We start from the raw sequence: 19587 nt of genomic DNA, 5'->3' as shown, positions 1-19587 counted from the left end.
ATGTTCACACAACTACTAGGGCCAAGTTTGAAAATACTACTGACCGTAATCTCCTGTGAACAGGAATCATGTCTACTAACTCTAATGTACTGCATTTTTCCAACCACTTAGTACAGTGGTATGTATTGAATAAATACACTTGATTGATTGTTTGATCTGTTTGCCAGAAATCAGTTAACAAATGTCTCAGCTCTTGGCAGTCTGCAGATTTTGATGGAGGAAAAGTCTGGACATAATCACTCTAAATTAAATTGCTCTAGTTTACATTCAATCCCAGGTATCCAAAATGGAGAGAAATACTTTACCGTGTGAAATTATTTTATGGTGTTGTCTCCAGCTAGGAGCTGATCCCCAAGCCCTCAACTTCAGGGCAGGAAGTTCCAAATGTATGATTTCTTCTCCACACTCTCTTCAGAAGTGACCTCATGCCCAGCTGAGTGGGGCTTTTCCACTGTTGGTAGAGAAGCTAGTCCCCTTGTAGACTGTCTTAAAACTTTTGGGAAGTGTGAATAAATCCAGTCCCTTCGCATCATAGGATTGGTAATATGGGTGCTCTTTCTTACAGTTCTCCTGCCAGCCCTGGTTTTGAAAGGATTTTAAAGCACACTGCTCTCTCTGGGATTTTATGCCCTATCACTTGCCATAATGCGCTACCAGATCATTGACAAAAGACATGTCTATGCCTGTCCTCACTAGAATCAAAGTGACTCTTTTTCTGGGATAATGTCCATAAATTGATACATAAGACAAACTCCTCTATCTTGGAACCAATCACTCTACCACTAAACCTATACATATACATAATCATTTGCCTATTTTCCATATATATATATATATATATATATATATATATATATATATATATATATATATATATATATATGCCTTTGGTTGCAGATACAATTTTGCCAAGCCACTTTTATTTTATTTTTATTTTTTATGTATTTGTTAAGCGCTTACTGTGTGCCATTCATTCATTCAATCTTATTTATTGAGTGCTTACTATGTGCAGAGCACTGTATTAAGCGTTTGGAATGTACAGTTCGGCCAGCCACTCTACTAAACTCTGGGGTAGATACAAGCTAATCAGGTTGGACACAATCCCTGTTAGCTATGGGGATCACAATCTCAATCCCCATTTTACATAGAAGGTGAATGAGGTACAGAGAAGTTAAGTGACTTCCCCAAACTAGCATGGCAGACAAGTGATGGACCAAAATTTGAACCCAGAGCCCGTGCTTTCTCCATTAGGCCACACTGCCTTTCAATCCACATTGCTGAAAATCCAATTTTAATAGTTTGGAAAGACAGATTTTGCTCCTGCTTTTCTTAGTTTCTGAAGACAAAAGTTGAAATGAAAGTATCAGAAAAGAAAATGACTAGTTATACTCTCCAGTGAATGGTAATAGTGATAAATGAAATAAGATCTGATAGTTTAAATTTAATCAGTATGTTACTGTTTTGTCTTAATAGAGCAGAATCACCCTAAGTTGAGTACTTAATTTACAACCGACAATAAGAGTTGGGTATTGAAAGTGGGAGTGACTCTCTAGCTGGGTGCAGAGGGTAGAGTAATTAGAGAGGCTCATAACAATTCAAATTAGATCTGAGAAGTGGTAGGCATTCTAATTTACACGGGGATAAGCTTGTAGAGTTCTCTGGCTTCAGCATAACGAGTGAAACACAAAGTCAATTTCATATTCCATCGGATTGATTTCTTGATGGCTCTGGCAGTGTGAGATCCTCAGGATTAAGGACAGGTTGACTACTTTTAGGGAAGAAATTTTTAATATCTTGGCATCATTTGATCTTAATTGTTTACAGGCAGGTCTTGTTATTGCTCCTCTGAGAAATTCCCCTTTTTAATGATTTATTCAAGAGTGATAGAGGACAAAGCTCAATCCACCAATTAGTACACACAGAGGCAGAAGCAACAATATCCATTTCATTTGGCTGCTATGGAGGAATATGGGCTTATGACGAAGCTAGAAGAACTGAGAATATCATCTAAATACTATTACCAGCTTCACTACTAAATTGATGTACTCTCATGAATGAGTCACTTCATTCTATAGCTTATTTTACTCACTTATAGAATTATTATTTAAAAAAAAATCTCTTAGAGGTATAATGAAGGTGAATGAATTCAGAAGAGCATGCTGCATAAACTTGGATCAAGACATCAAAGAAGGGCAATATGTTATAACAAGCCAGCTTCTCTCTGTGGTCAAGATTAAATTAGACACATGTGGAAACTACATTAGTTAAGACTGTTTCACTAAATTGAAAGAGAAACTTCTGAAAGTGGAATGATGTTTCCCAAGGTGCTTAGATTAAAACTAGGGAGAGGCATTGGTCAGGGAGAATTTTGTTCAATTGGTTTTTAACACTGATAATTAAAACAATAATGATGATAATAATAATTGTGTAATTTGTTCGGTACTTAATTGTGAAAAGTATTCTAAGCACTGAGGTGATACAGTATAATCAGGTTGGAGAAGATCCCTTTTCCACTTGAAACACACAGACTAAGTAGTATAAAAAACAGGTATTTAGTCCCCATTTTACAGATGAGGAAAATGAGCAATGGAGAAGTCAAGTGACTTATCAAAGGTCACGCTGTGGGCAGAGTGGCAGAGCTGAGATTAGAGTACAGGTCCTCTGACTCTCAGGACCATGGTTCTACTATGCCATGCTGCTTGGAAACATGTCTAGCTCCTCTGTTACATTATGCTCTCCCAAGTGCTTAGTTCAGTGCTCTGCACACAGTAAGATCTCAATAAATACAATTGATTGGTCAATTTATTCTGTATAAGCAATATAATAATAATAATAATGTTGGTATTTGTTAAGCGCTTACTATGTGCTGAGCACTGTTCTAAGCGCTGGGGTAGACACAGGGGAATCAGGTTGTCCCACGTGGGGCTCACAGTCTTAATCCCCATTTTACAGATGAGGGAACTGAGGCACAGAGAAGTTAAGTGACTCGCCCACAGTCACACAGCCGACAAGTGGCAGAGCTGGGATTCAAACTCATGAGCCCTGACTCCAAAGCCCATGCTCTTTCCACTGAGCCACGCTGCTTCTCTTTAATATTTATATCTTTAATATTTATATTAATATAATATAATATTTAATACTGCGATATTTAACCAGTGGGTGCTAAAAATTACCGATGTTTTAACACATCCACAGTAATCCATCCCATTTTACCACATACAAGAGGATATTTTTGATATTAAGTAGTGGTCTCTAAGTGGAGGAATCCGATCACTCTTCATTTTCACTGTAGCAAAACAGAATTATTAAATCAAGAGTCGGGCAATGCCATCAGAGAATTATTAGTAACTGAATCTCACAAAGTAGTAGGAATAGTTGTGAAGAGTATTAGTATTTATTGAGCACCCACTGGACATAATGCAGCATATTGATCACTTCAGTCAATTAATCAGTGGCATTCATTGAAAACTTAATGTCTGCAGAATACTGTACTATGTTCTTGGGAGTGTACAAAACAATAGGCTTGGTAGAAAAGTTACTTACCCTCGGGGTTCTTGAAGTCTAAAGGGGAAGTTATAATTTCCCTCACCCAAAAGGAGCTTACAGTCAAACAGGGGAGGCAGAGAGAAACACATTTTAGAGTGATTTTAAAAATATACATTTGAATAAACATATATACAAAGTGATGATAGGTTACTGGTGGGTTTATATGTCTTGGGATGATGGAAATTGATTGGTTTGTTCTGCTGAGGGCAGGGAGAAGAAACCTCCTCTACCTACTCTATTGCAAGTGCACAGTTAAGTTCTCTGCACACAGGAAGTGCTCAATAAATGCCACTTAGGGACTGATTTTTGAAGGTGATGGGATTTCAGGAATATTTGAATATTGTGTGTGATGTCATCGGTTTAATTTGAGAAGGGAGGGAGTTCAAACCAGGGGAACAGCTTGAGCCAAGTAATAGAGGAGGGAGAAACAAGAATGAGGTACAATTAGGACAAGAAGTACTCTCAGAAGGTTGAAGGTGGTAGGATCAAAATAAACAGAAGGAAACACTTATTCCCACCACTTGGTGGTAAGCATATGAACATTATTATCACAGGAGATCATTCAGGCCAAATAGAGATATAAATTCAAGAGGATTTGGATAAACTAATTGATGAGAGGAAAGTAAAGAAAAAAGTTGGTTATGTTAGATGGTCTATCCTTACTCATTAGGCAGGATGTCAAAGAAACAACAATAACGTTGTTCTTCCAATTATTATTTACCTCTGTTTGAGACAGAATTCTGGACTAGATGTTTGGATAGCTTCCTGCAATCTAGCATAGTGTCATTATGTAATGAGCGAGCTACGAAGCAAGTCTTACCTTTACTTACTGTCACCTCATTTCAGTACATTTAGAAGGACTTAGCCAAATCCAAAATTGTATTAAACAAGTTGATTCAGTGATTTGAACTGAAGGTCCCATGTCAGTACTCTCTCCCTTGAGTCAACCAGCAATGGGAGATGGGAGATGGGTAAGTCTGGGTCCCCAGGATTTGCCCCAAGGGTCTGCCCACACTTTATTACTTGTGTGTGAGAGGATGCAGGAAAATGAAAAAGAGTAAAGCTAACTGTTCAGGGGGAGGAATGGAAATGGAAGACATTGATTCAGAAATGTTGGTTCACTAACTTTCTACCCTTTGGACAGTATATATCACCCTCATTTTCTTTTTGTGAAATTGACAGGTACAATATAAGCCTGGAGCAACTCTAGCTTTTTTCCAGACGCTCTGTCTCTGACAGCAGGAGTAGCAGCTGGCTCCCTGCTCTTAGTAAGAAGGAAAAGTTATGCTGAGCCTGAGAGAGATGGATGGTACTGAATTTGAGGGGCTCATTTAATTCCTGAATGGGGAATGAGTTCTTAAAAACTATAGGATAGGTCCTGGATATATGTTCAAATGAGAACTTCCCTTCAATCAGATTATTTCCTGAAGGAGCATAGAGAAGGAATGGGGAGCAAGTATATTTATTTTTTTTCTTAATGTCAATCTTTCTTAGCTGTAAGCCCATTGCAGGCAGGGAATGTCACTGTTTATTGTTGCACAGTATTTTCCCAAGCACTTAGTACAGTGCTCTGCACACAGTAAGGGCTCAATAAATACATCTGAATGAGTGAATCAATGAAATGTACTAGTACTTTCATTAGTTTATCACATCTATAGCCATGACATAGCATTATATTCAGTGGTTGCTTAATTGATTATTCGATATCTAGGTAATCATTTACCTTTTCCCTCTCCCAGAACATATTAGAAATGACTTCTGATTGCTTTCAAAGATGCATGTCCTTGTGAGGTCTTGTATATTTGTGGCAGGTTTATAAGTCCATCCACGGAAGTAGAATCCTATTTGTGAAGAGGTGATGTTCATGAAGTGGGGGTAGAAGGTCCTTTACAAACAGACTCTCTGGCATGAAAGTCAACAGCTAAACCTCCAGCCAGCAAAATAATGCATTTCAATATGTTACTTTGGCTCAAGGCGCACAGTATTAGTCCTTTTCTCTATCTCACCTTCATACATAAAACATTCAAGGAGCCAAATACACATTTTTCTGCCTGGGCAGGTTTCAAGTTTCATTTCCACCCAGAAACCTGAATGGTGAAGGACAGAGAATTTAAAACGTTTCCCCAAAGAGACTACGAAGGTTCATTAGTCAGATAGATTTGAATCCCTGGGAAATGCACTCTGATCTTTAAGATGGGGAGAGGGAATATCTGCCAAAGATAAAGATAAGAATAAGGAGGAACAAAACTACTAATTCAGGAATCATACTGGCTCTGTTTAGAAAATCATAATTTTATCCCTCAATTTATTGTTTTGAAAATTTCAAGCTTGTTTTGTTATAACAATAAAGGAGGAGGGAGGGCGTTCGAGGCCAGAAATAAAATGTGGGCTATGGATCAGCCACCAGACAGGTGAGATGGAGGCACGGTGATAGAGGTAACAACAGAGGAGCCAAGTGTGTGGTCTGGGTTCTAGGAGAGAAGCGAGATGAGGTAGGAGGGGACTAGGTGATGGAGTGCTTTATAGCCAGTGGTGAGGGGTTTTTATTTGATATGGAGGTGGATAGGCAACCACTGGAGATTTTCAAGGAGGGGGGTGATATGTCCTGAACATTTCTGTAGAAAAATGATCCAGGCAGCGGAGTGAACTATGGAGTGGAGTGGAGAGAGGCAGGAGGTTAAGTGGCCTAGTGGACAGTTAGCTATATAAAAAAGGGTGAATCTCTTAGAGGATTCTATTTGAGAAAATCATGAGCAGAGAGGAAAGAAATGGTTCTAAGCACTGTGAGTAGTGAAGACAACATTACAGGAAAGGACAATTTATTTGGGCACACAGTGTGGATGGGTTTTTTGGTCTGGGGGAGGAGAATACTGTCTACTATCCTGTACTCTACTAAGTGCTTAGTACAGTGCTCTACACACAGTAAGCACTCAATGAAAACCAGTGCTAACTTCATCCTCCCCACTCACACTCACTGATAGTGAATAAATTAATCACAGCTATAAAGCAATTCATAATCATTCCAAACAATCCATCAATCACATTTATTGAGTGCACTGTGTACAGAGCAGTGTATACAGTGCTCGGGAGAGTTCCTGATAACAGATCCAATAGATGTTCCCTGTCCACAAGGAGTTTACAGTCTAGAGGGGGAGAAAGACATACACATAAATTAGGCATACATACATAAATGCTGTGGGGCTGAGGGTGGTGTGAATGACGTGTACAAAATTGGTACAAAGGCAACAGAGAATGGAGAGGGTGTAGGGGAAATGAAGGATTAGGTGGGGATGGCATCTTGGAACAGATTTGATTTTGATAAGGTACTGAGGGTGGGGAGAGTGATGGTCTGTCAGGTATGAAGGGAGAGGGAGTTCCAGGACAGAGGCAGGATGTGGGGGAGTGGTCGGCATTGAAATAGGCAAGATAGAATTTTGGAGAGTAGGATGGCATTAATGGAGTGAAATGAGGAGGTTGGTTTGTACTACGAAATCAGCAAGTGAAAAGGAGAGGGCAAGGTCATTTAGTGCTTTAAAGCCAATGGGATCAGAACAGAGGTGAATGGACAACCATTGAGTATCTTTGAGGAATGAGGAAACTTGGATTGAAATTATTTTTGGAAACACGATACAGGCCGCAGAGGGAAATATCAACTGGATTTGGGAGATCAGGAGGCAGAAAAGTCAGCAAGGAGGCTGATGCAGTAGTCAGAGTGGGATAGGCAAAATGCTTGGATCAATGTGGTAGCAATTTGGATGGAGAGGATAGGACAGATTTTAGCAATACTGTGAAGACAGAACAAAGAGGACTAGGTGACAGATTGAATAAGTGGGTTGACATGAGAGAGATGAGAGATGATTAATGCCAAGGTTATAAGATTTGTGAGAAAGAGAGGATGGTGGTGATGTCTACAGCATTGGAAAAGTCAGGGGAAGGAAATGTTTCTAACTATATGTCTAGAGGCCAGTCATTAACTACTCTCTCAAAGTGTGATGGTGATTATTTTAATATATTGAGAGTTGGAAGAGCTTCCCAGGGGATTGGGAGCAAATTCTGACCCCGGCTTGTTGATTCTTTGATTTGTGCATGCAATATACATGCCCCCACCGCCCCTCACCATACGAGAAATGAGAAGGAAAGAAAAGATGGTAAAAGTATTTAAAATAAGTCAGAAGGAAAAGGAAAAAGACTAGTGCATATGTTTTGATTGTGTGTGAGATCAATTATGTGTGTACATATAAGAAGGGGGAAATGGTAAGTACTAAGAGGAAGATTAGTTGAGCTACCAAAAAAGTGAAGTATCTACCAGCTTACAGTTTTATTTCATTTTCCCCTTTAGGGACTAAGATCACAGTTTATCCCTGCTGCTGGTGGGGTTCCCTAGTTTTAGATTCTTCTTCCTTGCACTGTCTCTCAGGTTTCCTAACACCACAATGGACTCTCCAGTCTCTTTGGAGCTCAGTGCTTGGCTCCAACTCCAACACATTTTCCTGCTGTGGTTTGACTTATCTTTCTCAACCCTCCATCCCATCTTATGTCAATATGGGATTTAGTCTCTTACTTTTTCCTATCAGGGGACAAGGAAAAGGTGACATTCTCCTGGTCTGGGAATAATTAGAAGGAGATTTCTTCTCTCTCCAATAATCACTTGGGGCTGTAAATCCAGTCAGGGAAGTCATGCTATTTTTTGGTATTTTACTTTGAAAAATTCCAGATTATTGCATTCAAGGACAAATTCACTTTTTTGCTGTTCCCACAGCTTTGATTCATAGAGTGCATTTTTCTCATCCTTAATATTGTTATTAAACTAATAATTGGAAAGGCAGAGTGGTGCAGGTGAAAGAGCAAATATCTGAGATTTATGTAAGATGGTTATCTTGGGTAAATGTCCCAATCTTTCTCTACCTCAGTTTCCTCATTTGTTAAATTGGGTTAGCGGTGCCTTTCTCTTTCAAGCTCACTGGGATGTGATAAGGTCAACATATTTTTCCTAAGTGCTAATGATGTCAAATAAATGAACACTAGAGTACATTTTTGACTAATAATATTGAATGATGTTTTAAAAGTGGGATTAAGATAAAATAATTTGAACATTAGACCAACCTGAAATCTCAAAGATGAAGAAAAGGTGGGATTTTAAGGCAACAAGAAACTCAAGCTGTTAATTTAAAACAAGCTTTTCTACCTGGAGTGGGGAAATTACTCTTTTGTCCTTTGATTTTTGCTCTGTAATTCAACTAAATTCACCTCTGGACAGTGTCATTTTGTGAGTAATCCATCATCAGAGTGAAGTTTCTGATCCCGTAGAAGGTGAGTCATGTTTCTGTCTAAGAACAATAAGCCTGGGAGTAAATTCAGTTTAACTCTTTGGCTCAAGGAGTTGTGATCTGTCAGAACTAAAACCAGCTGTGTTATTCTTTGAGATCTGCACTTTGTCCCTGACCAAAATTTTCATATTTTAGAGGTAGGCCAATTTTTTTAATAATACTGTCTCTAAATCCAGTTCTGAGGAATAGCCCTGTGAACTTTTTTATGAACTTTAGAAATCTTAAAAAAGATACATGAAATAACAACAACTTGGCTTCCTACGTAGATACAAGGTTTTTTCTTTTGTTTTGTTTTCTGTTGTTGTTATTGTTGTATTTTTCCCCCTAGTATAGACTAAGCTTTTCAGAAAAGCAGTTTTTTTTGTAGGGGAATATGATATTTAGAAGTAGAAGATTCAACATATTAATGGAGAACACACACATAAAATGCAAATTAACTTATTTTCACCATATCTTTCCTAAAACATATGAAGTATAAGTTTAAGTATTTAGTTCTAGGCCAAGTCAGAAATCAGAAGTCTTAAAGTGGAAACTGAGAGAACTGACCCTTCTCCGAATGAGAAATTTGAGCTTTATTTATTTCGCTTGATAACATGCTGTACAGTAAACTATGGCAGTTCAGGTAAATGTTAAAAGGAAGCAGAACCATTTTTCCCACCTGAAAGCCATTTATTTTAGGCACTTTAAACTTTTCTCAACCACACTATTTCTCTTATATAAGAGAAAAATTGCTTCCAAATGCATGCTGTAATACAGGACAATAAATAGTAAATGGAAGCTCTTATATTAAGGAGCAATATTGAGAGCATTCAGAGTTCATAGGGCAGAGTTTAAAGACTCTGATCAACTGTTCAGGGGGCAGTTGATAAAGCTACATTATCTGGTAGGATTTTGTTGTGGATTATGGATTGGCAATGGGTTGAGATTTGGGGACAGAAAATTTAAAAAAGTCTTTTCTGAATAACTGGGAAGAGCATGGGAAGAATATGAGCTTGAATATTCTGGCTTGTCTTTTGAACATCTCACTCTGAAGCAACAGTAACAGTTGAGTTATTTTACCTGGGGTTCTCTATTCCTTTATACGGACTGCCTGATGTGAACTGATGAGAGAATTCTAAGGAGAATTGGTTGTCAAAGTTTGCAGAATGTTTGGAATAATGAGCACTTTGAGCATTTGAGGGTCAAAATCAATATACAATTTAATGATTGAAGTGAATGATGGAGTCTCAGGTTAAGAGCATAGGTCCTGAGAATGCATTGCAGCAAACCTACACAAGAAATTTATTGGAGAAGCTGTATTTTGGGCAAAACCATTTGAATTCTCTTATTCCCGCTGGTTGTGAACAGTTGCGACATGGAGTGCAACGAGTGAATAGAGGACAGAGTTAAACTCAAGACAAGTTCATCAGAGCCTTTTTTCCCTGCTCACTCCATGAAATCCCCATTTCCTTGGTAATAACAATGGAGCTTTACACTGGAAAAAATGGAAGAGCATAAAAAATAAATATTTTTTAAATGGATTGAGAAACTCTGGGAAGTTAGTTCAGCAGTTTGTTCAGCATCAGTTATATCTTCTCCTCCCTTCCTACCACTTGTGTCATGTTGAGGTATAGAGTGCAAAAAAAAAAAAAATAGGTGGGATGTCAGGGGCTGAAGCAATTGGGAAGAGCACAAACTGTTTTTTTTGTTTGTTTTTTTCTATGGCCAGGATCCATTTATAGTGGGAGCAGTTGAAAAATGATGCAGAATCTGCTCCACAGCCCACTAGGAAACTACTGTAGTCTTGACTGTCCAACTTAAGCAGCCATTTTTCAGGTTTCTTCATGGGCCACTCCACAAAAAGGACTTCCCTACTCATCACTTTGACCCAGGAGGCAGGACCAGAATGAAAACCCATATATCCTGATTCCCAAATCAATGGTAATGTGTCTGTTACATTGTCATGTTGTACTCTCCTAAGTGCTAGTACAGTGTTCTGCACTCAGTAAGTGCTCGATAAATGTGATTAACTTACTGACTGGCTGCTCTTTTCACTGGACCGATGACAGAGCTAATAGTTTACAGGACATTCCTTTGCTATATCACTAAAAATCATATGGTATACTAACCAAAAGATGCCTTCATAGGCTAAGAGTTAGTCTTTAAATAATGGAGGGTTTACCTAAGTGAGAACAAGGAGGTTCAAAAAGAGTGGTCCTGCCACCTGTGTAAACAGATAATGAGGAATGTAAAGCAAGAATACAAGGAACACTTTGCAAGGTAACAAATATTCTGCAAATATTTCAAAATAACTAACCTGGCCTAGCATTCAGTGAGGTCATTTGATGATCATCATGTAATAGATACACTTAAAGATGGAAAAGATATACAATCCATGGAGGAACAGTGCTGCCTAATGGAAAGAATATGGGGATGGAAGTCAAAGGATCTAGGATCTAATCCCAGCTCTGCCACTTGCCTGCTATGTGACTTTTGGTAAATCATTTAAATTCACTGTGCCTCAGTTTCCTCACCTGTAAAATGGAGACTAAATACTCATTCTTCCTCTCAAGTCCACTGTGAGCAGCACAGGACACTGTCACTGCATCCACATTGATTGGTTCGCTTTTACCCCGGGACTTAAAACAGTGCTTAGCACATAATAAGTGCTTAACAAATACCACAATTAATGCCAAAAGGTCTGATTAACTTTTTTACCTGGGACTTCACTGAGCCTTTACCTTTATTTACTGTTGAAACATATTCTTTAGAGCTGCTGAATTTAAGTAATTTGATCAAAATATTAAAATTAGGTGCATTACATCAACACAAACTAAGCATAATGACCCAAGCTATGGAGTCCCAACATATCAAGTGATTCAGGTGGCCTGTTAGAAATAAAACTGACATATACAGGAGAAATATGTTACAAGACTCAGGAATATTAAGAATTTGTAAAAAAATTTGTAGATTAATGATGGGCTATTAATATGATGTTAGATGGTTCTGGTGAGGTATCATGACCTATGGAAAGTGAATGGGTCTTTGAACACTCCTTGACACCAGGTAAGTGCTTCACAAATAGATAAGTGCTTCACAAATACCATAATTTTCCATTATTATCAATTATCACTGAGATGCCATGAGACGAAATTTCAAGGAAGGCAATCACCACTCTAAACTGCCCAAGTTCTGTGGCCACTGTAAGAGAAAGAATACTAGTCAGAACTAATTTGGCATTTCTAATATTCTTTCTTTGAGTCCATTTAAGCTATAATTCATGAGCTTTAAGAAATATTAATTCATGTGCATGAAGAATGTCAGCTAAGAATGAAAAGTTTTGCTTACAGGTTTTTCATATAGCCTTCATCAATTCCCATTATGCATTTCACGACCTTTGTCTTTATGGCTTCAAATTGAACACAGTTCTGCTTCTGGCATAAATTAAAGACCTGTAAAAAATGTATAAAGTCCAATAAGATACTGCTTATGAATATTTCTTAGAATCAACTGTATCATAGATAAAATCATTTAATCTTTATCACTAATTTTTTTTTCAGTTTTTGTAGGGCTATATTCATCATCATTATCATAATCATCATCAAAAACATTGCAATCTTTCCTGCACAAGTACATTAGAAAAAGCTTCAGTCTTCTAGAACCTCAGTATCTGATTTAATTATATTGTATTGACCCCGGTCTTTACACAGTTCTTGAACTACAATAAGTGTTTTACAAGTACCACAATTATTGCTGGTTTTCAGCAGAAATCTTTAACACAGTCAGTGATATTGTGTATTCAATATTCAAGAATTCAAGTATTCAAGAAATACTTGATTGCAGTCAGTAAATTGATGCGTACATGAACCTGAAAATTAATTAATATTTTCAGCCCATATTCACTGTCAAGAAGTCGTATTGCAATTATTCTGGGAAAACATTATAGAGGAGATGTGATTCTAGAAGTTGGTAAAATGAATGAACTCAGTAAAAATATTTACTCTGAATTTTTACTAGGAGAACCATGGCCCCGTGAACCCTGTTTATTCTCTGGGAAAAAAAATCAAAAAACAAAAGCATTAAGAATGAATATTTTTTCTGCAGTGGGAAAAAAAACAAACAACAACTTGTGTGATGAATGCTTTTTGGAAAGTGGGTTTCTAAGTACTTTATATTGCTACTTTTAATAGTCCTTCTTTTGAAGCAGCAGGGGCTTTAATGGTCCCTTTTAAACCAATAGAGATGTTTTCCTCAGCAGGTAAGATTTCATTTATTTGAACTTATCATGTTTCCCATTCTTTTCAGAAAAAAAAGGGACTTCAACCATTGGGAAAGCAAAGTTATTTCTCAGCTTACCACCAATGGAGAAAACAGACGCCCTTTTGATGTTAGTAGAGGGTGAAGTGACATTCACAGTTTCTTTTAAATTTACAGCTTAAAATGGTATAGCCTCAAATAGGGTTAGGGTTGTCTATTCCAAGGGTCTCCAAAAAAGAAAAAACCTCAAAGCAAAAAAAAACAAGCAAACAAACCAAAAAAAAAACCAAAAAACTATTTTAAAGTGCACAAGAGATGACCAAAATGTAGCAATTGGAAGGGTAATCTCATGTTGATACATTTTGTTTTATGCTCTTGTCTTGTGCTGTCATCTCTGACCCATAGCAACTCCATGGACACCTCTCCCATAACACCCCACCTTCACCTGCAATCGTTCTGGTAGTGTCTCCATAGAGTTTTCTTGGTAAAAATATGGAAATGATTTACCATTGCCTGCTACCACACAGTAAACCTGAGTTTTGACTTGTAGCAGTTTGCCTTTCCCTCACTGGCCACTGCCCAAGCTAGGAATGGAATGGGTATGTCTCTGCGTGACTTGCCCTCCCAAACCAGAGACTGGTAGAGGACTGGAAACTCTCCAGGTATGATTCTGAGAGGGGGGTTGATGCATTCTTGAAGCCAAATTCAGGAAATCTGAAACCACTAAAGAGGTACCCAGAGAGACCCAGCCCGGAGGAATTGTCCTTAAGGATACCAATTTTACTGGCTTTTCCTCTGAATGTTGGGTCCATCCTTAGTTGTCCACTCCTTCTCTTCTTCCTCCTACTTCTTCTACTCTTTCTTCTCTTCTTACTTTTCCTTGTCCTTCATGCTTTTTCCTCTTTTCCTTCTCTTCAGAATTATTCTGTTCACAGTCGTCTTGACAACTAATATTGAATGACATCACAGAAGCTGAGTCTATCCCCCCACCAACCCTGCCCTAGTTCCCCAACATCACTTTACCTTAGCTTCTCTGATATTATTTTTGTTTGTTTCCACAGCAACAAATGATGTTTCAGAATTGGGCACTTGGAAGCAGGAGTGCTGAGTATTTTAGGGAGAAATGATATTGGGAACCAGACCCTTCATTTCTTGGAATGTAAGCACACATATGCACACATATGTTGTAGCTTCCCACTATGTGAGAAGGGTGTAGGAAAGGAGGTATTCATTCATTCAGTCATTCAATCATATTTATTGAGCACTTACTGTGTGCAAAGCATTGTACTAATTTCTTGGGAGAATTTATGATAATAAACAGAGACAATCCCTGCCCACAATGAATTTACAGTCTAGATCTTAATCATTTCACTGAAATTTCATCTAACTAAAAAATCACCCTAACAACATTTACATTTACTAAAATGAAGCAGTAATTTAACCACACTTTTTTAAAAATCTGTTTTAACTAGTAGCCAGGTCCTGATAGTAAACTCCTTGAAGGCAGGGTCCAGGTTTCAGTCAATATGCTCCTTGTGGTCAGAGAATGTTCCTACCAATTTGGTTATATTCTACTAGTTCCATCTCTTCCAACCACTGTGCACAATGTTCTGCATTCAGTAAGTGCTCAATAAATACTATCAATTGATTAATTGATGAGTTGCTTACAGTGCTCTGAAAAGTAGGATCTTAATAAATACTATTGATTGATTTGTTAATTGATGCAGCCAGGTAATAAGAAATACAAGTGACTCAAAGTCCAAGAACCAATCAGATTTTGTTAATGATTGAATAATAAAGTATTATAAGAAGAAAATATGTATATCATATCATAGAGCAATGATGGAATATTAATGATATGAGAGGGATTTTATTAGTATCTCATTAATTTGGGTTGCACTGTGAGGCTAGGATACTCCAACTTACAATGTGTGTTACATTTTAGTCATTTTAATATGAATGAAAAGTCCTGAAAGACCATGGGAAAAGTGTCTATTTTACCTCTTTGTGCAGACTGTCTGTATTTTAATTTCATTCTGCATCCATGATTAGGGGATTATATGATCTGCTTTATTAGTATCACAGCATAGAGAGTCCTTGAAAATAACTCTGAGAGAATTGCATTATCTCTGTGCTCTTTAACTGGTTTTATTTTTATATAATGTGTATGTATGTATATTATATATATATATATATATATATATATATATATATGTATATTTACTCACAAGTTATTCACATCACTAGCTATAATTGTCTTTTTCTGAAAGTCATCAAACTATGGTTACTTTTGAATATTTAACTTAATGAACTATAATGACTTCATTAAATCAGAGAGCAATTTGAGCACAGAACTACCTGTTAAGAACCTGTAAGGAATCAAGGTAGGTGAAAATCAAGACTTTTAATATTAGGATTGAAAATTATTTACATTAATTGTTTAATTACATTATTTAAAAAACAGAATGTTAATAATTTTAATATCTCATCTGTCTCATCATAGACCAACTGTCCAAATCTTCACTCCCTACCCAAAACTCTCTCCCCATTCAAAGTTTCCCAAGCACCACTCACCCCATGTTCAAAGCCCATTACAGTCAAGTAGAAGAACTGGAAAGCCCAGCTTAACATGCCTCTGCATTCTCTTCTCTTCTCCACCACAACTGATAAAAGCAACTGTATTCCTTCTTGTAGTAAGAGTTTACTGAGAAAAATCAATAAGCGGATTATAAAATTGCATGACTTACTTCTTGCACTAGCCTTTGTTAGGACTTTATATTGTTGGTGTAACCTGTTTTAGAAGGAATCTCAAAATCCTGGCTCATGGTTTTTGTTTCATCTGCTTACAATATCACCATTGCTCTTCTCCACTAGGAAACAACAATGACACTTGGAAGGACCTTGATGTTAGATGCTAAATACAAAGGCAAAGGAAATGATAATGGTGGTGATTTTGATAGAATGATGATGGTAGTGGTGGGAGTGAAGAATTAATAGTAATAGTTGTTGATTCAAAAGGAAAAGGTTCCTGTGCAACAACAGCATTATTTAAGAGGGAGAAAATCAGAAGGGGTTAAGGTATAATGTCATTTTTAGGTGAAAGTACTGGTAGTCTTAGCTGTGTAAGGACTACTAGGCTTAGGCTTCTTAGCTTTAGTAAAGTCATCAGGAGTGGGAAGGAGACCTTCAAGCTAAGAGCAAGAGCTCACTCTTGTCTATTGAAATTAAAGCAGGCGTAAGCAATGTAGATGACATAGTTAGAATGCAGACGCGCTATCAAATGATGTAAATGTCTCACATTTCAATTACTTGTATAACTTTTCCAAGTTAGGTACAAAAAATATTGTCCACTCTTGACTCGACTTTGGAATTGACATTGTAATTTTTTTCTTTCTTTGGAAATTCTTGAGATGCAAACCTGTGTGTTAAACATGTAATTGCTTATAAGATAATTGGACAGATGGCTTAATTAATTTAATTTGATTAAAACCAGGACTGGTTTGTTGAAAAACAATGTTGTTTAATAGAAAGAGCAGAGGGTATTGCCTAGGAGTCGAAGGATATGAGTTCTGATCTCAGCTCTGACACTTGCCCAATATGTGACCTTGGGCAAATGATGTAACTTATCTGTGCATCAGTTACTTCATCTGTAAAAAATGGGGAATGGGACTGTGAGCTCCATGTGGAATATGGAGTCTGTCCAACCTGATTAGCTTGTATCTACCCCAGTGCTTAGTACAGTGCCTGGCACAAAGTAAGTGTTTAACAAATACCTTAAAAATAAAGCAACATAACAACATCAGTGACAACAAAAACAACAAAATCTCAAAGATCAAGGAGTTCTTTGAAGCAAAACAAGGGGTACGCCAATAATTCAGTAAATTATTCCTGAAAACCCAGAGTTATAAAAACTGCCTGATAGATACTATCCTTTAGTAACTCTTTACTGTCAGTTACCCTGATATAGTCTCAGGTTGACTGTGAAAGATCATTTCCAAAAAAAGTTATGACATTACTTATAGACTATGTCATACCCCAGGATATTGATAGTCAGCTGCTTGGAAACTGGATCCCAATTTGTAATATCCTGGCTTCATCATTAATGGAAATTGAAAATATATTGAATAATGAGAAAAGGTTGCATTGAACATTAATGCGCTCAGAGGTGCAGGTGGAATTCTTAGGTTGGAGACTGAAGCTTCATTGGAGTTGAATGTTGATTTGATTCATTAAATTGAATGTTTTAGTTATTCATTCATTTTCACCCATAGGTGTAGATGTTTCAACATGGTCACACATGAATAGATCAAAGAATTACACTTTCCTCGTAAATGTAGTAAACAAAGCATTTAATTTAGAAATTGATGTTAGCTAATTTGGGGCAGACACCCATATTGAGAAAACCAGGAGTTAACTCCAAGTCATGGTTACACAAAGTGTTAGGAATTTCTATTTTACTTGGTCTTTCTATTTGTTTACTAAGTGACTTTAAGCAAACTCGTTTGACAAGAACTCAAAGGAGGTTTGTGGGAATTGCATTATCTATTTCATGACAATGCATAATGAGCTAATGAATGAAGGATTAGCAACCTTATGTAGCTGAACAGACAAAGGGAATCGAATTTTGTACCTCTCTGGAATGATGAGCATGATCAGTTTAGAAATCGTTTAGAATCCTCTGGATGGTTTAATAGCATTTGGAATACTCATTTAGAATGCAACTTATCCCATATTTAAACAATTTTTTTTTAGCATGGCTAATCATATACAGAGGGCAAAATGTCCACGTGATGGCTGCAAATATTTTCTCCACTTTTAATTTAATGCATTCAGTGCTGTGGCTTTAGTAAAGTCCAGTCTCTGATCTACACTTCAAAAAATAATAATGATAATAGCAATAATAATAATAATAATATTAGTGGTATTTGTTAAGTGCTTATGATGTACAGGGCTTGGGAGACAGAGGTCTTGGGTTCTAACCCCGACTCTGCCGCTTGTCAGCAGTGTGACTTTGGGCAAGTCACTTGACTTCTCTGTGCTCACTTTCCCTGTAAACTGGGGATAAGACTGTGAATCCCACATGGGACAACCTCATCACCTTGTATCTCCTCCCAGAGTTTAGAACAGTGCTTTGCATATAGTAAGCGCTTAACAAATACCACCATTGTTATTATCATTAAAGTACTGAGTGCTGGGGTTAGGAGGGAAGAATACAGTAAATTGGGTTTGACCCAGTTCCTGGCCCACATCAGACTCACAGTCTTAATCCCCATTTTACAGATGATGTAACAGACACAGAGAAACGAAGTGACTTGCCCAAGGTCATAGAGGAGACAAATGGTGCAGCCGATATTAGAACCCATGTCCTCCTTACTCTCAGGCCCATGCTCTATCTACTAGGCCATACTGCTTCTTTAATCAGGCTAAATTTGAAGATTTTAACAACACTGAAGCACAGCTTATCTCAACCCAACTTCACTGGGTGGGTTATGTTTGGAGAATGGATGTCAGCAGAATACTAATGCAGCTGGAAAATGTTGAAGAGCAGTGATTTCAGGTGTGTGAAGAAGAAACACTTTAGAGAATCAGCAGAAAAACTTCAAATTATACAAATGCTTAATAAATATCATTTCATGATGATGATGACAGTGATGCAGGAATGACAGATGCTTCTAGAGATATGTGTATATCAGGAGATATTTCTGCACATGAATTCAACAAACACCACCTCTAAAAGGAATAATAGGGCAACCCCAGTGCAGTAGCTCCATTAACAGGTAACACACAAAATAGGGAATTGGGAAGTTTGGGAAAAGTGGTTAGAATGCAAATGGCATCTCTTTTGTTCCCAACTCAACAATTCCACAGTGGTTCTACAATACAAATTTTGTTAATAATGTCTTAGGAATGTCTTTGACCACAATAGAAAAGAGATATGCTGTTGAGTCATTTTCGACCCATAGTGACTCCATGGACACATCTCTACCAGAACAACCCGCCCCCACCTGCAATCATTACAGATTAAAATTAGAGCAGTGGTTTTTCCACTGCTTTCTTCTGAGCAGTAAACTTGAAACTCTGACCTCAACCTTCTCAAATGCCACTGCTGTCCAGCACAGGTAAGCTTTGACTTGTAGCAGCTGGTCTGCCACTCACTAACCACTGCCCAAGCTAGAAATGGAATGGATATGCTTCAGTTTGACTCTCTCATAGTCGAGACTGGCAGAAAACTGGAAACTCTCCAGGTGTGAGCCTGAGAGGAGATAAAAGGATTACTCACATCTAAAATAGATGTCCAATTCATGTGATCTCCAAAATGCCATATATATTTCCATTTATGCTGGTCCCCATGAAATCTCTCTTACAAAGGCACACCCATTCCCTTTCTGCCATCTTAAAAGAAAAACAAAAGGACATAGTTCCTTGTTTTCACCTTACTACTGTACTTTCTCAAACCTAGTGCACTATGTATGGTCCA

The 19587-nt window shown here is 37.5% G+C and overlaps 1 long non-coding RNA gene across 1 annotated transcript; it reads right to left on the bottom strand.

The window, feature by feature from the left end:
* Nucleotides 1-12042: 12042 nt before the first annotated feature.
* Nucleotides 12043-14058, bottom strand: LOC103171172. Its single transcript, XR_486635.3, has 3 exons — nt 13885-14058; nt 12201-12304; nt 12043-12053 (listed from the first exon to the last, which is right to left on the bottom strand). It is a non-coding gene; the product is annotated as an uncharacterized LOC103171172 (long non-coding RNA).
* Between the last annotated feature and the right edge of the window lie 5529 nt (nt 14059-19587).

This window comes from Ornithorhynchus anatinus, chromosome 18 (genome assembly GCF_004115215.2).
Source record: "Ornithorhynchus anatinus isolate Pmale09 chromosome 18, mOrnAna1.pri.v4, whole genome shotgun sequence".
Lineage (NCBI taxonomy): Eukaryota > Metazoa > Chordata > Mammalia > Monotremata > Ornithorhynchidae > Ornithorhynchus > Ornithorhynchus anatinus.
This window is presented reverse-complemented; position numbering and strand designations above follow the sequence as displayed.